The sequence below is a fragment of the Myotis lucifugus genome, unplaced genomic scaffold, assembly GCF_000147115.1.
Source record: "Myotis lucifugus unplaced genomic scaffold, Myoluc2.0 scaffold_33, whole genome shotgun sequence".
In the NCBI taxonomy this organism is placed as follows: Eukaryota; Metazoa; Chordata; class Mammalia; order Chiroptera; family Vespertilionidae; genus Myotis; species Myotis lucifugus.
The window spans coordinates 1,580,384-1,589,765 of record NW_005871081.1 but is presented as its reverse complement, the minus strand read 5'-3'; the positions used below and the strand labels follow the sequence as shown (position 1 = coordinate 1,589,765).

Genomic DNA, 9,382 nt, shown 5'->3' with positions numbered 1-9,382 from the left:
ATATCTACTTGGAAATTTGAAAAATGCTTTTAAAAATGATTCCCAGATCAAAAGGCAAATAAGTAATAGGTAACTAGTTACATAGAAATTAATAAAATGAGTATATTTTATCTTAAAGCCTTTATAGTGAAGTTAAAGACATAGTAAGAAAAAATGTTATAGCTTTACCTGTAACTACTTTCATGATTGAGCAAGAAAGTCTGAAATAAGTTAAACGTTCAATATAAGAAACCGTAAAAAGAACAAGCAAAAGAGAATGATAGAGAGTGGGCTAGAAATGGCGCCTTACTTGATTGCTGGTGCGTGCGTTGGCCCCTGGTGGGGAGCTGGAGCAAGAGCAGCTTCCACGCAAGCTGCAAGCTGCAAGCAGAGCTTGAGGCCGAGTTGGAGAAGCACAAGGGTGGTGACCGCCCAGTGGTCCCGCAGGCCTGGCTTCCTCCCGCCTGATCTGGGATCTGCACCACTACCCGCGAGAAAGGGATGCCACACTGTACCTCCATGAGCTCCTAGAAGGCAGTGAAATCTACCTCCCAGAGGTGGGGAGGCCTCCTAGGAACCCAGAGCTCGCTGCCCGCCTGGAGGAAATGAAGATACAGCTGGCCAATGACGAACATAAGCAGATCACCGCAATATCACCTGTCAGGACTCAAGGCATGGTGGGATTCTGAGTGACCTGGACAAGGAGGTGAGGTCAGTGAAGGCCCTGGTCATCACCATCTTCTACTTCATTGTCACGGTGGCAGCTGCCTTTGTCTGCACTTACCTGGGAAGCCAGTCTATCTTCCCAGAAATGGCCTCGCGGAAACTGGCTGCGGTGATGGTCGCCTCTGTGGTGGGTCTGGCCGAGCTGGATGTCATGGTGCGGGTGATGGAAGGCGAGTTGGGAGAGATACAACTGGTGCTTCATCATCGAAGTCCGGAGACGGCTTAGAGGGTCTCCAGGCTCCCAGCTGCTGATCAATCCATCAGATTCTTTGAGCTCAGGTCTGGTGAGTCAGGGCCACGCCAAGGCTACCTGCTATTTCTGTGGGCAGCCTCATCCTCTGTCAATTGCCAGAGGGGGCAGGAGAGGAGACTCCGACAACTGAGCAGAACCGGTCTGTGGGTACCTTCTCCTGATCCCGATGCCTGTCTGCCTTCTCCAGTCCAGTCCAGGCACTGCTGGGGCTGAGGTTTTCCATCGGGAGTGAATAGAATCCAGGCCCAAGGGTACACATCAGTCGTCATCCTTGTTGCACACATCCTGGATGCTGGCCCGAAACTTCGTTCTGAAGCCTCCAAAAAAGCAGAAAGGATTCCCTTTCTCCAGGTGATGGGGGAAGAACTGATCGAAGGACATAAAACAAGAAGCAGAGGAAGATGGGTCTGTACAGAATGGCGGAGCTGGAAGGTAGGCAGCTATCTTTTTGGAATCTTAGTTTCTATCTTCATTTTCTTCCTTCTGCCCTTTTTAGGTTTTCTATGTGCTTCTGCCTGTCTCTATCACCCACCAGTCCTTCTGAAACTTCTCATCACCTTTTGCTCTGTCTCCAAAGATGAAAACAATTCAGGTCGCAAAACTGTGTTCCTGCTTTTAATTGCAAAATCCCTTGTACTTGTTTGTGTGTGTGGGGAGAGTATGCCTACTGTGAGATGGCCTCACCTAGTAAAGGGAGGGACAGGGATGATTTTTTAACTACGTATATGAATATGAATAAACAGACACATGAATATGTATACATAATAGATACATTATGAATATATGTGAGCCTAATATAGCATGTTTTCTGTGGGGTTCTTAAACACGTTTGGGTGAGTGTGAAAACTAGTATGTAAATGCTCACGGTTGACTAATTGTTTTACAATAGTTGCTCTTGGTCTTTACAACAGTCCTGGAGGTTGGAAAAGGAAATGGTCTTAGGCCCCTTTTCCAGACGACAAAACTGAGGCTGAGAGAGATCCAATGATCTCTTCCTCTGGTAAATGGAGCCAAAGACTCCTAGATGGTTCTGAAGTCTCTGTGTAATGTTAAACTTCCAGAACTTAGATTAGTGGTGTGATGATAGCATCTGTATAAAGCACAATAAATATTTATTGTATTCAGTGTACTTTTATTTCAAATCTGTGAAAACACAAAAGCCAGGGGGAAAGCGGGGAGGGGGAGGGCATGTGCCGAGGGATAGGGGAGTCAATGGGGGAAAAGGAGACATATATACTACTATTTGTAATACTTTAAACAAAAAAAAATATTTAAAAAAATTAATACACACACACAAAGAAAGAGAATGATAAAATTAAAAGTGATATGATTAATAAACTTGAACTAATAAACAATACCAAAAGCTGGTTATTTTAAAGATAAATTTAGGAAAAACAAGCTACTGGCAGGCCTGGCTTTAGGAGAAGTGACGGGGAATATAGACAATCAAATTTTGGAATGAGAAAGGAGATGCAATGACAGAGATGGAGATGAAAAGAATTGTAAGAACTATCTACACAACATCTATATATATATATGCAAATAGACCGAAAGGCGGAACAATCGAACAACCGGTCACTATGATGTGTGCTGATCACTAGGGGGCGCATGCGGAACATGGCCGTTAGCAGCAGGTGGCAGAGCGCAGGACGTGGCAGGCATCGGCCACGGCGGCATGGTGGAGCAGGTGAGTGGGGGCACCAGACCAAGGCGGGGCGCCAGTCGCTGTCATCGGGGTGAGCCTCTGGTGATTACTGAAAATTCTTTGCTCCCACGTGCTGCGGTCCCACCAGGTGCTCGCACCTGTTGCCAGTGCCAGCTCCACTCTCACCCGCTGCCAGCACCAAAGACGCTGCTCACACCCACTGCCAGCACCCAGCACTCGGCCTGATCACTTGGCGCCATCAGCGGGTACGAGCAGCGGCTGCCAGCCCTGATCGCCCCTCAGGGCTTCTCCACCTCCTGAGGGGCGATTGGGGCAGCAGCCGCTGCTTGCACCTGCTGCTGGCGCCACCCCCAATCACTCCATACTGTCAGCAGGTGCAAGCAGGGCCAGTGCTGTCAGCACATGGGAGTGGCGGTAGCGGGGGGAGTGGGGCTGCTGGCAGACAGGGGACCGAGGGTCGCAGCAGGAGGGGCCGGGCGTGTAGAGGATGGGCCAAGACCCGCCCCTGTGCCCACTTCAGCCGCACGGCCCACAGATCGACTGAACAGCAGAACAACCGGATGCTATGACATGAACTGATCACCAGGGGGCAGATGCTCAACGCAGGAGCTGTCCCCTGGTGGTTAGTGCACTCCCACAAAGTGAGGGTAAGTCTGAATATACCCATAACCACAGAATCCTGTGAATTACAGACTTACCGCTAAAAAAAGGTAAAAAGCTGCCAAAGCCAGATGATTTTTCAAGTGATTTTACCAAATACCCAGGGAACACGTAAATCTCATTTACACAGACTGTCCTACAGAACAGAGAGAAATATAAACAATCAATCATTTCATAAAACCGTCATAGAAAACCTAATAAAGATACCCCTCCCCACGTGCACACAGTTACAGACATTCTTTTCTTATGAGTACAGACACAAACATGCCAAGTAAAATATTAGCACACTGTACCCAGCTATATATTAAAAACATACACTGTGGTGAAGTAGGTTTTTTTCTAAGAACATGGGGAGGCTTAATCGTTAAGAGATCCATCAACACAGCTCATTCCATCCAACATACCAAAGAGGAAAAGCCGCGTGATTGTATCACTATAGGACCAAAACGCACCCGATGAAGGTCAACAGATTTCCTAATCACAACTTGATGTAAATAGAACGTACAGAATAGAATGAAAAGCATTTTCCAGGAGCCAACAACAAATATGATCCTAAATGATGACATACTGAAGGCATTTAAGGCAGAAATCATTTAGAAATGCCCCATATGTTACATTGCTTCAGACACTGCAGAGCAATTAAGCAAAAGAATTGTGTATATAAATATTGCCAAAGAAAAGCCAAATGAGCATTAGTTTTATTTTTTTTCGAATGGCTAAAATTTAACTTTATTTTTTACAGCTCTATTGAAGTTTTTTTTGCTTTTATTAGCTATATTGAGGTATAATTGGTATAGAAAAACTTAATGTATAAAGACATAATTAATGTATACAATTTGGTGCGTTTGGACATGTATATATATACTTGTGTTACCATGACCGCAATCAAGGGAATAAACATATCTGTCATCTCAAAAAGTTTCCTTGTGTTTCTTTGTTGTTGTTTTTTGTGATAATAACTTTTTAAGAATATATTTTTATTGATTTCAGAGAGTAAGGGAGAGGGAGAGATAGAAACATCAATGGTGAGAGAGAATCATTGATCGGCTGCCTCCTGCATGCCCCCTACTGGCATGTGCCCTTGACCAGAATGGAACCCAGGAACCTTCAGTCTACAGGCCAACGCTCTATCCACTGAGCCAAACCTGCCAGGGCTGTGGTAATAACTCTTAACATGAGAGCTACTTTCTCAACACATTTTAAGTGCACAATACCTTATTGTTAACTGTAGGCACTATGTTGTGAAGCAGATCTCTGGGAATTGCTTACCTTGTGTAACTGTAACTGTATACCCATTGAACAACCACTCCCTATGATCCTGCTCCTCCATCCTCTGGAAATTCTATTGTCTGTTTCCATATGTTTGACTCTTAGATGCCTCATAAAGAGAAGCAACATGCAGTATTTATCCGTCTGTGACTGGCTTATTTCACTTAGCATAACCTCCTTCAAGTCCATCTTTATTGTCGCAACGGTAGGATTGCCTCCTTTTGTAAGGCTGAGTAATATTTCTTTGTATCTATCTAGCACATTTTTTATCCATTCATTTGTGGGGTTTTCTTTGTTTTGTTTTTTAAAATATATTTTTATTGATTTCACAGAGGACGGAATAGAGAGAGAGATAGAAACATCAATGATGAGAGAGAATCATCGATGGGCTGCCTCCTGCACGCCCCCTACTGGGGATCGTGCCTGCAACCCAGGCATGTGCCCTTGACCGGAATCAAACCCATGACCCTTCACTCCACAGGCCAATACTCTATCTACTGAGCCAAACCAGCTAGGGCTATCCATTCATTTGTTGATGAACATTTGGCTTTTCTGAGTAATGCTGAAATGAATATGGAGTGCAGATATCTTTTTGAAATCAATTTCATTTTCTTTGAATAATGCAGAAGTAGAATTGCTGAATCATAGGTAGTTTTAGTTTTAATTTTTTTGTAGGACCTCCATACTGTTTTTTATAGAGCCTGCATCAATTTATATTCCTATCAACAATGTACAGGGATCCAATTTATCCACATTCTTGCCAATACTTACCCTTTTAAAAAAAAAATAATAGTCATTCTAATGATGGGAGGTGATATCTCTTTGGAGTTTTGATTTACATTTCCCTGATGATTAGTGAAAAAAGTTGAGCATCTTTTCATGTACCTGCTGTCCATTTGTATGTCTTCTTTGGAGAAATGTCTACTCAGGTCATTTGCCCATTAAACAAATTTTTTCTATTGAGTTGTAGGAATTCCTTCCATATTTTGAAAATTAACCCCTTATCAGATACATGGTTTGAAAATATTTTCTTGCATTTTGTAGATTGCCTTTCACATACCCGATCCCACATTATCTGATCTTTTCATTTTGATAAAATCTAGCAGCACTAGTGACAGTTCTTGCTTTTGAAAAATTTTGCATATCTTTATTCATTATGCAGACTGATCAATTGAGTAGTCTTACCGCTTTAAGGATGCACTCCTGAATTTGGCAGAAACACATTCTGTCACAGTCCATAAACAATACAAGTTTCAGAGAAAAATTATCCATTCTTTACAAGGTACAGAAATAAAAAGCAGGGTAGGAGGCCCGGCCACTGTGGCTCAGTGGTGGAACATTGACCTATGAACCAGGGAGTCACGGTTGGATTCCTGATCAGGGTGCATGCCCCAGTTGCAGGCTCAGTTCCCAATGGGGGACATGCAGGAGACAGTCGCTCAATGATTCTCTCTCATCATTGATGTTTCTATTTCTCTCTCCTTCTCCCTTCCCCTTCCTGTCTGAAATAAATAAAAATATTTAAGAAAATAAGTAAAAGAAAAGCAGGGGTAGGAGGAACAGAGCTGATGGCTTCCTATATGACCAGGGGTGGGCAAACTTTTTGACTCGAGGGCCACAATAGGTTCTTAAACTGGACCAGAGGGCCGAAACAAAAGCATGGATGGAGTGTTTGTGTGAACTAATATAAATTCAAAGTAAACATCATTACATAAAAGGGTACGGTCTTTTTTTTTTTTTTTAGTTTTATTCATTTCAAACGGGCGGCCCGCGGGCCGTAGTTTGCCCACGGCTGCTATATGACAATATATGTAACTTCAGCAAATCGGATGATTCAATTTTAATTGCATTTTAAATTCTCTTTTAGTGTGTTTTAACTTCTTTTACATAGGCTGTCTCTTCCAAGGTGAAATGAATTACCCCCTTCCCAGTTTCAAAAATAGCCACTAATACTTTAAATATCATCATTTCAAATTTCAAGATCCACACACAGTCAAGGAGCCAACTTGATCAAAGTTGGTTTCCAAGATTCATAGCTAAAGTAATTTGAATGAAATGATGATATTAAAGGCACACTGGATCGTGGGGGGCATTTGGGATACATCTGACAATGCAGTTTCCCCAAGGCTTTCTGGGTAGCATCGTTAATCATGAGAGCGACACCCCAGCTGGTGGGTCTTGTCCTTGACTCTGTACTCCTGAAGGCAAAACTACTTCTAGCTCCATCTGGTCTCAGACTTCCTATGCAATGCTAATTTCCTGTTCCCCCTCTCTCTATGTCAGTTTTCAGCATCTTTTTAAAAAGGATATCCTTTATGACTTGGCTACATACTTTTTCCAATCAGACAGATGAGCCCTTATGTGTTTGGGGAGGAATGAGGAAATCTTAGCCTCTTTTTAAGATGGGCCTGTGTGGCTCAGTGATTGTCGACCTATGTACCAGGAGGTCATGGTTTGATTTCTGATCAAGGCACATGCCTGGGTTGTGGGCTCGATCCCCAGTGTGAGATGTGCAGGAGGCAGCCGATCAATGATTCTCTCTCATCACTGATGTTTCTATCTCTCCCTCTCCCTTCTCCTCTCTGAAATCAATAAAAACATATCTTAAAAAAAAGACAAATATTTGTGATATACACATTACCTATGTCACTCGATTTTCAATAGCAAAACCAAACAGGTGCATTGTTGGATACTCTGTCTACAGGTCTAAGAAAGGAAGAAGTAGTTGTCTCTCTCTTTGAGAACCTACAAGCACAAAATTAGCCTTTGCTTATCTCAGCTCTCTACTATTTTCACCAAAATTACCTCCCCCACCTCTGTGCCTACCCCCACAAAAACATTTTTTAAAAATGAGTGTGCCAGAATTTAAATGCGGCCTTTCTTTTGGAGATGAGAAGAACCAGAGTTTGCCACACCAATATATGCTTTGGGGGCAGGGGCAGGGTGGAGATAGATTATTTTAAGCTGGTTACTGAGCACTGAGAGCCACATTTAAAATATCTACAGTAATAAAAGAGAAACGTGCAAATTGGTGTCACTCCATTACGCCCACCAGCCAATCAGGATGAATATGCAAATTAACCCAACAAAGATGGCGGTTAATTTGCATATGTAGGCGCGAAGTGAAGACTGAAGGCTCCGGCTGAAGCGAAGACTGAAGACTGAAGACTGAAGAGGCTTGGCTTCTGTGCTGCGGCCGGACCAAAGGCCTGGGTCCCGGGTGCCGGAGGAAAACCGGTGCCGGCAGCCAGGGGAAGGAAGGCCTATTGCACGAATCTCTTCATGCAATGGGCCTCTAGTATATATATATTTTTATTGATTTCAGAGAGGAAGGGAGAGGGAGAGATAGAAACACCAATGATGAGAGAGAATCATTGATCGGCTGCTTTCTGCACACCCCCTACTGGGGATCAAGCCTGCAACCAGGGCATGAGCCCTCACCAGAAATCGAAAAGGACCTCCTAGTTCATAGGTCGATGCTCAACCACTGAGCCACACAGGTCGGCCGGGCTAAGCTGGTATATTTTTAAGAAACAAAAGGCTCAGAAACTTTGACCTTCCTCCTAATTGCCTAAAAGAATTCAGAGAGGACCTGCTCCAGGAAGGGAGCTATCATCATAGATAAGCACAGTTCAACATGCACTAGTGTGGCAGACAGGGAGGACCCTGGCCAGGCCCATTGGATCAAATCCTGGCTGTGGCCCATTGTTTCAAGATGGCCCAGCAAACATTTATTTACCAAACGTTTGCTTTTCCATCTCCATTTGGATTGTCTTCTTGTCCTTTGAAGTCCCCTACCCCCCACTTTCTCCTACGCTCAAGGTGGCATTTAAGCCTCCACAGCCTGACCTGTCCTTGGGTCTCATATTCTTATGGTGAACCCCCCTGCCCACCCCCCTGCCCCATATATACATAATAAATTTGGTCACTTTTCTCCTGCTACTCTGTCTCGTGTTAATTTGATTATTAGTCCAGCTGGAGGAATTTAGAAGGAAGGAGGAAAATTATTTTTTTCCTCCCCACAGGAGATAATACCGAATATGGAATAAAAGCCACACACTCGAGGATATAAATAGCTTCATTATGTATGCAGTAAATCGGATTATCCGCCCTCCTTCCCTTTCTGAGGCAGAGCACATGCCCATCCCTCTACGAGGATCCAGGTCGTACCAAAGAAGTATAATAAAATGGGGCTTTTGAAAAAAAAAAAAGAGAGAGAGAGAAGCCACAGAGACTCGCTGGCACAACACAGTGGAGGTGATTTCATGGTTCTGCAGGCATTTCATTATAATGGGAAGCATGTCTTTCTTCTTCCCCTCTCATGCAAGGCCTTGAAACACTTGAAGCTTTCTTCTTAGGGAGGAAAGAAAGTGTGGGCTGAGCCCCAGTCAGGGACGGAGGAGGCCAGAAAAGGGACCTTGGGAAAGGGGGACAGGAGAAAGGGCCCTCTCCTCCCGCCTCGAATCTCAGCAGCAGGATGGCGCTGGGCCTGGCCAGAGCTGGTCTCCTGGTGTGGGAGGACTTGGGGTACCACCTACACCCAACAAGTCAGGGAGGGACTCTTAACTTGATAGGATTTGGACTGGTTTTGCAACAATGGGATCGTCATTAGAGTCACGTAGGACAGAGAAAGTAGGGGTTACCTAGAGAATGCCAGAGGGAGGGTTTGTGCTGGGCTTCTTCCAGTGATATGTTTGAACAGACTTTCTTTGCTTCTCCCACTTGCATCCTAACAGGGACCACCATTTCCATGTATCCCACAGTGTGTGAGTGTGTGTGATGTGAGTGTGTGTGTGTGGGAGTGCATGTGTGTGTGTGAGTGTGTGTGT

The 9,382-nt window shown here is 44.1% G+C and overlaps 1 pseudogene; it reads left to right on the top strand.

Annotated features, from left to right (window-relative positions):
* Window positions 1-293: 293 nt before the first annotated feature.
* Window positions 294-931, top strand: LOC102438596 (annotated as a pseudogene).
* The last annotated feature ends 8,451 nt before the right edge of the window (window positions 932-9,382 follow it).